At 49.5% G+C, this 11,628-nt stretch overlaps 1 pseudogene; it reads left to right on the top strand.

Annotated features, from left to right (window-relative positions):
- Nucleotides 1–1,877: 1,877 nt before the first annotated feature.
- LOC130878415 (40S ribosomal protein S20-like) lies at nt 1,878–2,236 on the top strand (annotated as a pseudogene).
- The last annotated feature ends 9,392 nt before the right edge of the window (nt 2,237–11,628 follow it).

Here is an 11,628-nt window from a genome sequence, read left to right as displayed (position 1 = left end):
GCTGCTCTTACTGCCTGCACACAGCTGCTTCAGGATGCTACGAAGAGCAAGGGACAATCAGGACGTCTCCTGTGACCTCTCCTTGGTCAACCTCAGCCAACATTTCCGCAATGGCTTGTCCCATGGCTCATCTGTGCTCTGGTCTGTGTTTGTGAGGGATGGGAGATCCTGTGAGGTGTGGATACCAGAAGGTGGCATCAGTAGGACCATCTTGCATCTTGGAGGCTGTTGACCCGAAGGACATCAGGATGTTGTTTGAGTCCTAAAGTCCCAGGGAGCTTGACCAGGGGTCATCCTGAAAGCACTCCAAGCTCATGGGCAGGCTCCCAGACCCTGGCTTCTCCACACAATCTGTGGTACTCTGCCACCTTAAAGTCCCCATCTGGAAATCCAAGAGGCGTCTCAGACTAAGAGGTCCAACCTCAAACATCTGTACCCTCCTCTTCCTCATGCCTTCCCCAGTCTCCGGAAGGGGCCTCTCCAATCTCCCAGTTTCTCAGCTCTAAACACCCACACTGCCACTATCATCAATATCTCCTTCCTTCCTTTGTTCCTCCCTTCCTTCCTTCTCTTTCTCCTTTGTTTCTATTTACTTCTCTCTCCTGCCCTCCCTCCTATCCCCTCCCTTCTCTTCCTCCCTACTTTCTCTCTTCCTCTTTTTGTTTTTACAGGTCTTAGTATGTAGCCCAGGATAGCCTAAACTTGCCATCTTCATCCGTCACCTCCCAAGTGCTGGGATTTTAGCATTGCCGTCATCAGCTCTATCCTTGCTTTTTGTTGTTGTTGGTGGTGGTTTTAAGTGCCACATCCAACCCAGCTATCTTTACTTTCAAAATATATCCCGCTTGCTTCTCATCAGCTCTGTGGCCATGCCCCATCTAGCTCCACCCTTGATCTCTTGTTTGGTCACCAAGAGTTAATTGCCTCCTTAAGGAATTCCCTTGCTTCTCTTGCTCCTTAAGAGTCTGTGTCCACACAGCAGGCTCCTGGCTCCTCTGTTGTAAACCTGCCATGGCTCCTGCTGCCTCAACCTGGAAGACAATCTGTCTTTTAAAGATTTGCTTAGTGTTGTTTTTTATGGGTGTATAACCTGCATATATATGCTTATGCACCACATGTATACCTGGTACTCATGGAGGTCAAAGGTTTCCGATCCCCTAGAGCTGGAGGTGGATCTGGGAATCAAAACTGGGCCCTCTCTGCAAGAGCAGTTAGAGTTGAGTTTTTATAGTAGCAAAGGTGGGGGTGAGGGATTTCTCAATTTTAGGACCCCTGGTAGGCTGACATTTGTCTAGGGGTGTCCTGGTAAAAAGCGATGGGTGTGTGCTGGCAGGTGACCCTGTCTACAACAGTTGGAGCGTTCAGAATTTCTTTAGGATGGTCTGCTTCTGGGTGGTGCCTGGGTAGTCTCAGTTTGTGGGGTTTTTATGGGAACCATGGATTGCCGCAGGGTAAACTACTGAGACTCAGGCCTCTGTTGAGCTTGTCATGGCTGGGTCCTACAGTCTCAAATCCGAGCCAGCGTTCCTTCGGGCATGCATGTGCAAAGTATGCATGCTGTGTATTCAGAGCAAAGTCTATGTCGGAATCATGCAATCTGACATGGATAAATGCTATCAGAAACACCTTGGATCAGTCACTCCTTTGATTTTCAATTACTTTTTAGCCATTGTGTCTTCAGAAAGCTTTCACCATTGCCAATACTGACATTCAGTTATGTGACCCATATCGGGTCAAAACCCACAGTGCAAGAAGTTGGCTAGCTTTCTAAGGCGTGGTGGCGTGTGCCGTGGAGGTCTGTTCAGCCTGCTCCCCCTCCTGATTCACAGCGGTTTGCTGCTGCCGGAACAAGTCTGTCAGGAAGCCACGCCGCAGCCATGGCTTTCAAAGACACCGAAAAGACGCCCGTGGAACCCGAGGTGGCGATTCACCGAATTCGAATCATGCTCACCAGCCACAAGGTGAAGTCGCTGGAGAAGGTGTGTGCCAACCTGATCAGAGGCGCAAAGGAGAAGAATCTGAAACTGAAGGAGCCGGTGAGCATGCCCACCAAGACCCTAGAATCACCACAAGAAAAACACCTTGTGGTGAAGGTTCCAAGACGTGGGATTGTTTCCAAATGAGAATCCACAATCGGCTCATTGACTTACACAGCCCTTCCGAGATTGTTAAACAGGTTACTTCCATCAGTACTGAGACGGGAGTGGAGGTTGAAGTCACTATTGCGGATGCCTAAGTCAACTATTTTAATAAATTGACTTAATCATTTGTTTAAAAAAAAAGAAGTTGGGCTGGATGACATCCTATGATGCAAATATTCCATGACACATTCATTCTCTTGTAGGTGGATGCTGGGTTTGCACCAGATTTTGCCTATTAAGAATATAGCTATAGCCGGGTGGTGGTGGCGCACACCTTTAATCCCAGCACTTGGGAGGCAGAGGCAGGTGAATCTCTGTGAGTTTGAGATCAGCCTGGTCTACAAGAGCTAGTTCCAGGACAGGCTCCAAAGCCACATGTGCTCACTGACATTGGTTTATTTTATTGTGTGTGTGTGTGCTGACGGTGGTGGTGGTTGAGATAGGGTCTTACCATGTAGCTCTGACTAGCCTGGAATTTGCTATATAGACCAGGTTGGTCTTGAACTCACAGAAATCCACTTGCCTCTGCCTCCTGAGTGCTGGGATTAAATACACCCCACTGCTCGCTGTCACTGGGATGTGACCCAGGAAGGCAGCTGCCGAATTAAGGGCAAGACATGTGCACAGCTGCATTTCCCAAAGCAGCCCTGACAATTTTCACTCATACTGGCTACTCTCCACAGAGTTCTGGTTGCTTCCTGTGTCCACTCGTGCTTGGCCAGATGTGCTAGCCATCACTGCAATGGTGGGGGTTGATGCTGCTGGTGATAATGATGGTGGTGGCCATGGCAACAGGGACGGCTTTGCTCAGCTGTACTGTAATGGGATTTCTCTCTCTGGATCACAAGTTCTATCCCCAGGGCAGCTCCGTCTGGCAGCTCTGCTTTGTAGAGCCTGAAGAGCCCACCCCTCTGCTTCTGGCCTCTCCCACTGTGGTCTTTAACTAAGGTTTCTCCATACTGCGGCCCGTGGGTGCCTCGCAGCTGTGTGTGTGTGTATCCCTTCCACCTAGAGCACCCCCACTTCAAATGGCAGCCCCAAAGAGCTTGGGCCACAGGGCACTCTGGCGGGGGCAGGGGGAGGGGAGGGGGAGGGGGAGAGGGGTGCGAGGAGGCGCATGGGAGGGAGCTCTGCCCCGTGACCAATATGTCATCTATGTATTCATCTGAAAACCCTTCTTAGCTTATCAGACTCAAAACATTGGGTACACATAAAAAAGTAACCAGAAGAGGTAGGAATTCAAGGTCATCCTCTGGTGCGTAGAGTTCGAGGCCAACCTGAAACACCGTCAAAAAGAAAATGACAACAAATCCCTCAATATCCTAAGTGCTAGAATTGTAAAGATTTTAGTGGAAAACCCAGGGGAATTACCTGGGGTTCGGCAAACATGTTAGTTTTGACACCATGGCATAAGCCACAAAAGGAAACAAGAGGGCAGACTGAACAGACAGCGATGCCAGGGACTTTGTGCTTCACAGGAAAAGACACAAGTCTTGCCTGTAACTCCCCATGCTCTGCAGGTTCTACTGTGGATCACAGGTCTGAGACGGGACCTGCCTCTGGACCATACAGAAGCCACCAGAAGCAGGGAAAAGCAGGCAAGACTTGAGGGGGGTGTGGTCCAGACCACACCTGGAATTCAGACCGGTCTCCAGAACCCTAAAAGATATGCCTCTGGTGTTTGTTTTGTTTTTCCCCCCCACACAGTTTGCAGGTTTGTTTGTTTATTTATTTATTATTTTTAGCTTTTGTCATGCTAGCCTGAGGAAATGATGACAAGGATTCAGATCCAAGATAGCAAAGCTTAAGAAGCAGCCCCACTGCCTTCAAGGCTTCTCTCTTGACTCTCTCCACATCCCTCCAAAACCTCCTGCCTCCTCAGTCCCCAACTGTCCCTCTTAAGTTTCTTCTAGCTCTCCTCCCCTTCCTGGCCTTTACAGCTGGCCTTCCATGAAGCCACAGGACATGGCCACATCTCTAGCTCCTCTCCCTCCATGCACACTTTACCCCTGAGCCAAGCAGGCTTTCCAGGAGATGGGGCTAAATGGGTCATGGACCTGCGTGTGCCCTGACTGTGTCTTCCCCCTGCTCCCGGGCATACATGTGATATGGAGATATACATGTGAGTAAAACACTCATATACATAAAATAAATCAAATTTCTTAATTTAAAAGTTTCAAACTATCAAGCAACTAATAGGAAAACCACTGAAGATGATCTATGCCCCATGGTATCAGATATTCAGCCAGGATCAAATTCTTTCTAAATTGTTTATTTAAGGTGTGTGCATAGGAGTCTGAGCACAGAGCACAGCCCCCGTGTGGCAGTCAGAAGACAACCTGCAGGAGTCAGTTCCCCCTGTCTTGTGGGCCCCCGAGATTGAACTCAGGTCATTAGCCTTGGCTGCAAGTACCTAACCAAGTGACCAGGCCGGCAGACCTCTGTGAGTTCAAGGTCAGCTTGACCTTCATAAGGAGATTCAGGACAGTCAGGACTACACAGAGAGATCCTGGCTCAAGTAAAACAAAAATCTTCCTAATAAGCTCCAGTTACGGGCTGGCCATTAAACTCTCTATGATTATCAGTAAATGTTTGATTTGAATACCCACTTTATCTACCCTTGTACCAGAAACTGAAAACATTTTCTTAGGTTCAAAGAGGTCATGTGTAGAAAAAGCTTAAGTCCTTCCACAAAGCAGTAATGTATAATTCCCAAGCTGAATGACTCCCACGGTCACATCATTAAATGAAAGATGTTAGATTCGGCAAGGTATGTGTCGTGTTCTTCAGGGTCTGAGGAGCACGGGGCAGGGACGTCACTGGCAGAGCGTCTGAACGGTGTTCACCCCATTGTCACGGGGCCTGAAGGCAAATGCGGGGACCCGTTCAGAGCATCTTCCACAGGACAGGGCTGTCCACATGAGCGTGTCCGCTTTGAAAACTCACCCAAGTGTCTATGTGTGATTTTTGCGGAGGGAGGCATGTGTACTATCTCATAATAAAATTTCCAACAGCAGAACCAGAACGAGCAGAAACAGAGTGTAATGCTGTGGTCAGGGGTGGGGTCGAGATGAGTCTCAGGCCTGGCTGGCCCAGCCCAGGGTCCATCCTGGCTGACATACTCCCTCCCTCTTTTCCTCTTTCCTGGGTTTTCCTTGCTTCTCTTGTTTGCACTTCAAGGGCTACTATTTCTCTTTTGGAGCAACCCAAGCCCCTGTGCATGCTAAGAGCACAGTCTTCCACCGAACCACAACCCAGCCCTTGGCTTTCTGAGACAAAGGCTTGATATGTAGCCCAGGCTAGCCTCAAATTTCCAATCCTCCTCCCCCGCTTCCTGAGAGCTGGGGTTCCAGATGTGTGCCATCACGCTGACAAGGCCCACCTATTAAGCATCCACAGCTAAGCCCTAGGTGTGCTGAGGTAAAGAACTCAGCCTGTGGCCTCAAGGAACCCACAGTCTGTCAGAGAGACAGGCCTGCAAAACAGTCAGCTCAGTCTGCAGCCTAAGGGTCCCTGAAAGACATCCATCTGAGGAGACAGATAGGGAAACCAACCGGGGAGGACGTCTCAAAGCGGCAATGGAGGGTCAGTTCGGAAAACGGCTGCTGCTCAGGAAGACTACAGAGGTCGGGTGTTCCTGGCAGAGGTAGCAGCCAACCACTGGCCCCTCCCTTCTCCAGCCATGTGGATGTATTCAGAGGTGAGCGTGGAAAGGGGGAGCCAGGCGTGATAGCACTTGCCTGTAATCTCAGCACTCAGAAAGCAGAGGCAGGAGGATCTCAAGTTTTGGAACAGCCCGGGCTAAAGAGAAAATACTGGCCTAGCCTAAGTACCTTAGTGAGAAGAGAAAAAAAAAAAAAATAAGGAAGCATCTCAAGAATGAAGGTGGAGCATGGGCCCATGTTCTTCTGGAAGAGACAACTATGTTCCTAACTGTAGTCCAGACGGAAACACGAACAGTCCTGAGAGCTGGAGGCCAGGGCGAGGCTAAAGGTTCTGGGATTGCAGGTGTGTGCTGTCATTTCTGCTTGGATCAGACCCTAATGAGCCTTTAGTAAGAATTTTTTTGGAAGGGGGTGACTGGAGAGATGGCACAGTGGTTAAGAGCTTTTACTGCTCTTGCAGAAGATCCCAGTTTAGCCCTTAGCACCCACATCAGGAAGCTCACAACTCCCTGTAATCCACTTCCAGGGGATCAGATGTCCTCTTTTGGCCTCCTTGGGTACCCACTCATTTTTCATACACATTAAAAACAGTGAAGAACCTTATAGGACCAAGGAGGGGGCTTACTTGGTAAAGTGTCTATCTAACATGTATACCTTGTCTCTCAATTCCTCTTTCCTTGGGCTTGGCACCATGTTGCCTGTTGGTAGCCATTTCTTAGGATGGTCTGGTAGCTGCAGGTTCATGTAACTGGCAGTTTCTCATCCCCACCTAGTCCTACAGTCGCTTTAAAAATAAACACTCAGAGGCTTAATATTAATTACATACTTTTTGGTCTAATAGCTCAGGCTTATTATTAACTAGCTCTTACAGCTTAAATCAACCCATTTCTATAGTTTATATTTTACCATGAGGCTCGTGGCTTGTTACTTCATATCTTGCTTCTCCGGTTGCTGCTTAAGTTTTCCAAACTCCACCTTCTTTTTCCCTTTATCTTTGCTTGGATTTTCTGCCGAGCTCTATTCTGCCTGGCTATTGACCAAATCAGCTTCTTTATTAACCAATGGTAAAAAAACATTCACAGCTTATAGAAGGGTATCCCACATAAGGTTCAGGCCCTCAGACTACTAAAGCCAGTGGGAACTGTACCTTCATCACTGGCTCAAGTTCCTTAGCCAGTCTGTCTTAGTCAGGGTTTCTATTGCTGTGAAGAGACACCATGACCACGGCAGCTCTTATATAGGAAAACATTTAATTAGGCAGGCTTACAGTTTCAGAGGTTTCGTCAGTTTTCATGACAGGAAGCATGGCAGCATGTAGGCAGACACGGTACTGAAGAAAGAACTCAGTTTTACTTCTGGATCTGCAGACGGCAAGAAAAGAACCGGCTTGAACTTCTGAGACCTCAAAGCCCACCTCATTGTGACACACTTCCTTCAACAAAGCCACACCCACTCTAGCAAAGCCACACCTTCTAATAGTGCCACTCACTATAGACCAATTATTCAAACACAGGTGTCTGTGGGGGGCATTCCAATTCAAACCACCACAGAGTCACTATGGTAGTAACCATGCCAATGATGCAAGGTTTCACCCAACACTACTCCAAATCTCAGAAACTGACTGCACGAAGGCCTTCTCCTTAAGTGAACACCACAGAGAATTGATACAGGATGTGGGAGGTGGGGTGTCTTAGTTACTCTTCTATTGCTGCAGGAAGACACTATGACCAAAGCAACTTACAGAGGAAAGAGGTCATTGGGGCTTAAGGTTTCAGTGGGTGTGTGCCTGACCATTGCGGCAGGGGAGCATGGCTACGGGCAGGCAGGTGTATCACTGAGTATTGAGAGCTTATAGTTTGAGACACGAAATGAGGCAGAGAGATCTAATTGGGGATAGTGTGGACTTTTGAAGCCTCAAAGCCCATTTTCAGTGACACACCTCTTCCAATAGGGCCATATCTCCCAACCCTTCTGAAAGAGTTCCACCAACTCAGGACAAAACACTCCAATATATGAACCTATGGGAGCCATCCTCATCAAAACCATCATGGGAGGCCCCAGAGTAGCCAACAGCAAGAGGTCATCCCTGTCTTCTCTAGAGGCAGGCTGACCTGGCATAGGAAGCATGCAAGTGACACCTATGGCCAGGGTTTGTGGGTCTCACAGAGCTGATTTGAATCTCAGCCACTAACTCTGGGTAACTCTGTCTGTAAAGCCCTACTCTGCCCTAGTCAGCACAGGAAGGTCCTGGGGTTCGTGCAGACTCTTTCTGAAGTCCTAAGGTGGCGAGACTGTCCCTCCCACACTGGGCAGTTTGTGGCTCAGAAAAAAGACAAAGCTATGTTTTGCCAGGAATGTTTCCTATATCTCTTTTCCTTCTGAGAAACATTCCTGTCCTTCCCGTCTCTCCAGCTGAGGATCCCCACATGGCAGACAGAGTTGCTGCCTCCCAGATGAGGTCAGCGGCGGTCCTGACAACCGCAGCATCTCGCAGAGCGATGCTGGGACCACCCGGGGCTCATGCACACATGGCCAGCAGAGCTTCTCCTGGCTCCTTCCTCCGAGCACCGCCTTCCCTCCTGCTGGTTGCAGGGCAGAAGGAGCAGCCAGGAAAAGCACAAGACAGTCCGGTGACAGAACAAACCAGCTTCCCGTCTGGACTCTGTCCCTGAGCCAGGGGCACAGTCCTTCTCAGATTCCTGTGCATTTTGTCCCTGTTTTTCCTCATAGCTCAGATATAAATAATTTCATCCCCATGCATTGCAATTCCTGGGCAGTTTCCTGCTGTTGCGCTGCTTTCTGCTACATTTGGAGTGGATTGGAATCACATCCTCCAGAAGACACACGCACATCAACCTGCAACGTGACTACATTTGGGACCAGGGTATTTGTTTGTATTATCGAGTTAAGACAAGATGATAGTAGACCAGGAGTCTAGGAACTGATACCTTCTAAGAAAATAAGGGCAGAGGCACACAGAAGGAAGTCAGTGCAGAAATATGGCCACATAGGGAGAGGCCAGTAAAGATAAAAGGCAGATTAGAGGGGTGTGTAAGGTCAAGGAAAAGCACTAATTAATTGTCCACAAGTGTAGAAGCCAGGCACAGGTGAGGAGAGCCCTCCTGAGAACAGTCCTACAGACGCGGGCTTTTGGACTTCCGGCCTCTGGAACCAAGAGGATAAATCCTAGAGCTTGCAATATACTCTGCCTGCTGCTGCTCGCTATGGCCGCCGTGAGAACTGAACACAGACGTTTGAGAGAGCTGACTGGAGGGGGCTGGCGGACAGCTGGCACTGTAACTCCGCTGGTAGAACGCTTGCCCCGTGTGCACAGCTCTGGGCTGGAGCCTCAGAGCTACACACACCTGTAATTCCAACGTGCAGGAGGCAGGAGGATTAGAAGTTCAAGGTCATCTGCAGCTACACAGAGACTTCGGGCCGTCCTGGGATCCCTAAGTTCCTCAACTCAAAAAATAAATTAATATAGTTTTTTTTTTTTTTAAAAAGAGTGGATAAATATGGGTTCTGAAAAGCATCCTCAAACTGTGTGGAACAGGGCAGACAGACAGCCTTGCGTCTGCCTGGTTTTCCACAGGCGGGCAGGAGAGGCCAGGAGGTGGCTCAGGCCCCATCTCAGGCCCTTGGCAGGGTGCGGGAAGACAGCAAACACTACCTCCAGGGGCTTGATCATGTCGTGAGGACAGTGCCTTCAGCCTGCCTGTTCCTAAACAAACTCTGGAGACATTAAACTGGGGACGAACAGGCCTGAATTAGGGAGAATTTCCAGTCATCAAAAACTTCCCAGGAGCGTCTGGGCCAGGTAAGGACAATCTGCCTTACAATAGATGATGAAGGCAGAAGGACTGAAGAAATGACAGAAACTCCCCCACCATCTGGGGGAGTCGTCACCTGGCTCCTGACACCCCTCTGCAGTCTCCTTGCCAACCCTCTACCCATCTCATGCCAAGATCTAGCCACCGTGAAGTCCTGCAGAGGCCCAGAGGAGAGGCTACAGCCCAGCTCTGTGGCCTTTGTACGAGTGGGGCCTCTTTTCAATAGCTTACCCACCTTCTGTTTGAGTATTCCTTCAGTGCTGCAGCTTGAATGGGACATGTCCCCAGACCCCCCAGACTCAAGAACACTGATGACATTGTTTGGGAACATTGTGGAACTTTTAGAAGGTTGGTCTTTGCTGGAGGAAGTAGGGTCACTCGGGGGTGGGCCTCGAGATTTTATAGGCCCACTTCTTGTTCACTCTCTGCTTCCTGACTATAGATGAATGTATCCAGGTGTTTCCTGCTACTGTTGCCATGCCATGATGGACTGTATCTCCTCAAACTGTAAGCCAAAAGGAACCCCCCCCTTCCCTGAAATAGCTTCCTGTTGGACATTTGGTCACAGCAATACAAAAAGTAACCAGTTAGCCGGTTCTGAAGCAGTGTCTCAAACAGGCTTCCAGATTTGGAAGACACCCCAGACTGGCCTGGACCTCTTCATCCTCCCTCCTGAACCCTGGGATCACAGGTGTGCACCACCATGCAGGCTGGTCCCCCTTCATCACTTGGCTAGCTTCTACTCACCGTGAGGATTCTTCTCAGGTACTGCCCCTCCTCCAGGAGCCTCCCGTCACCTCCATCATCTCGGTTTCCACAGCACGATGCCCTTACCGCTACCTTGTGCCTGCCTATAGCGCTAGGGTTAACTACAGAAAGTGTCTGGCCCCTAGCCAACTGGGAGGTTGGATGTGGGTAGGATACTGGCTTCCCATTTCCGTCTCCCCAGCCTCTGCTAGAGAGTAGGCCCATGGTACAGAATAAATAAAACCATAAATGAATGACTTCATGGCTGAGTCATTATGTCTCATCTGCATGGCTAAGAAGAATCTGGCAGAGTTGTGCTGGGGCCGGGACCCCAGGAGCCAAAGGGAGTGCTGAGAGCAGGAGGGCCCATGGCTCCCTAGCTCTGGCTGCTGTCTTCTCTCTCCACCGCTTTGCTTGTGTCTGAAGACCCACCAGGGCCAACAGGGGCTTGTATGTAAGGCTAACACAAGCCAGGGAGCCGGGAAGCCAATGCGGCCTGGCAGCCCAGAGCTGGGGATCTATCTGCCAGTGTGGTGTGTCCGTACAGAGCCCAGAGCTGGGGATCTATCTGCCAGTGTGGTGTGTCCGTACAGACCCGTCAGAGAACTGCAGCTGCTCTGCCCTTCCTGGGCACTTGGTTAAGTACAGAGGAAGAGGTGGGAAACAAGGGGAGGCAGAAGAGCCGGAAGTGGGAGGAAGCCTTCTGAACTGTGACCCCTTACAGATGAGCACAACTTCGTCATTTCCCAATTCATTGAAAATTCTCTAGAATTCCTTATCTTTGGCTGGAGAGGCGACTCAGAGGTTAAGAGTGCTTTCTGCTCTTGCAGAAGACCCTGGTTCCGTGGCCAGTACCCACAGTGGCAGCTCACAATCATCTGGGACTTCAGCTCCAGGGGATCTGACCCCTCTTCTGGCCTCTGTGGGCTCCTGAGCATGTAATACACAGAAACTCATAATACCCACAAATTAAAAAAAAAAAATCCTTGCTTGATTTTCCCTTTTTATTTTTCCTTTTAAACACAGTTTAGCTCTGCAGCTCAGGCTGGCCTCAAACTCCTGGCCTCCCTCCAGAGTTCTGGGATAAGAGTCGTGTGTAACCACACTGGGCCTTAATTTATGTATTGTTTCTGGGCATTTCTCGTGGTTTCTCTAGTGGTTTAGTGGTTTCACGGTCTACTTGGAGTTAATATTGCATCATTTGGTGGGCTATTTTCTGCTGTTTACTGCCCTCCGGTCCTT

The sequence above is a fragment of the Chionomys nivalis genome, chromosome 7 (assembly GCF_950005125.1).
Source record: "Chionomys nivalis chromosome 7, mChiNiv1.1, whole genome shotgun sequence".
NCBI lineage: Eukaryota > Metazoa > Chordata > Mammalia > Rodentia > Cricetidae > Chionomys > Chionomys nivalis.
Note: the sequence above shows the minus strand (reverse complement) of the source record. Positions and strands in the feature narration are given on the sequence as shown.